Raw genomic sequence first — 1,852 nt, 5'->3', positions numbered from 1 at the left:
CATAGTTGTCTCTGTGCTCTACCACTGAAACTCCGATGTAAAAAAAAAAAACACTGTCAGTGTGTGATGATCTTCAAATAAACCTTTAAAAAAATCCTCCTCTGTCTGGAATTAACATGAAATTCAGATGGCACAAAGACAGCTTTTTTACTGATGAGTACATAAGTGAGGGGACTACACCTTACAAAGTTATATTCAAAATACCTTTCTTCAAAAGCACTCCAGTATAATGAGCAGACACCGTCCATGGGCTTTTTCTCCAAAGGCCCATGGACAGGTGATAAGAAGCATCAACACCAACTAATTTAAAGACCTATTTGCCAGATATCAAATATTAAAATAGATTTCTATTTCTCATCAGCCCTACTGTTGCAGATTTATGTGAAAATGTCTATTTATTGCCTTTTCTCACTTCCAGATCTCTTATAGGAAAAAGCTCCAGATTCTGAGGTCGTCTTGAGTTTTTTGGTTACCTGGTTGATGTTGAAGGGGTAAACTATGACAACCCCCTTTTTATAACTAAAATATGGAATTATATTTATTTCCAAAGCCATGTGCTAGAAAGAACATAATCATGTGCAACTAACTTCTTTCACAGGCACAGGTATTCAATGACACTCACGCATCTAAATTCAGCAACCTGCTTTGCAGGTGTGTTCAGTTCATGATGGTTTCGATCTTGAAACCTCTTCTTTCTAAGGAAGCTGAGAAAATTTCGATTAACCTCCAAACTTCTTAGCAGCCTTTACAGATGCACAGCAAAGAGTGTCCTGACAAACTCCATCACAGTGAGGTAATTCCAACAGCACAGTTTGCCTGTGGAGTACCCCTCCCACCACTACAGGAGATTTACATCACCCAGGTCGGAAAAGGGGCACACAACATCATTAAGGACCGCACCCACCCACGGCACACAGATCACACTCCTGCCACCTGGCAGATGCCTGCGCCCATTCCTCTGGTGAGCCAGCCGTTTCCCTCGTTTTCTGAAGGCTCACTTCAACCACCACTACTTCTGTCCCCTGCCTGGGAACTCGCAAAGCAAGAATTTCATTGCTCAGAGTAACCATTTGTGTTTTGCAGTGTACATGACAATAAACTTTAATCTATTACTGAAGACAGCAATGCCATCTGCATACTGGGCTTTTTTGACTTGGGCTTCAATCAAAGAGACCACCACTGCAGTGCAAGGGCTCTTTTATACTGTAGTTTAAGTCGATTTAACTGTAAAAGCAGAGCTGCATAAAACCATTTACCTAATTTTGTGAACAATCCTGATGTGACTCCTATTTAAAGTTGTTTGTCTAGAAAGCTGAGTTTTGTGGAATATTTAATATTGCATTAGCTGTAAATTGGCAGATTTTGTTTTGAAATAGATGCTTCTGCAAATCTCATTCCAGATGTTGGCATTAGTAGTGATGGAGTGATAGTAGTGATAGGTCTGATTCCCATGTTTCTTTTTTTTTGTAATTGGATGTTGAAGTTGCCTGTGGAAAGATAACATTTATAGTATTAAGCTCAGTATTAAGTGAGTGGACAACTGATTTAAGTTGTAGGTATTGCAGATAAATGTCCGTATCCTGTACGTCTGCATCAAGTGAGAAAATAAGACCAGGATATTACTTTAAAAATGTGCTGCAGGTGTGTGAAGCCTTTTCTAACTCGTATGCACAAGTACAGTGGTTTCATGTTAATTGTAAAGTCAGAATTGTTCGAAATAGCACCATCTAAATAAACTTCTAAGGACACATTTGTTGAAACACTTCCACCAGGCTGTCAGACGGGCTGCTATTGTTAATGATTTCAAACAAAGACACCCCAGAGATCCCTGATAAATTTAAAGTATGCAATT

Source organism: Copadichromis virginalis, linkage group LG6 (genome assembly GCF_057382275.1).
Source record: "Copadichromis virginalis isolate Kocher_CV1m ecotype Utaka linkage group LG6, C_Virginalis_male_GT1.1, whole genome shotgun sequence".
Classification (NCBI taxonomy): Eukaryota; Metazoa; Chordata; class Actinopteri; order Cichliformes; family Cichlidae; genus Copadichromis; species Copadichromis virginalis.
The sequence above is the reverse complement of the archived record's forward strand: the minus strand, read 5'-3'. Positions refer to the sequence as shown.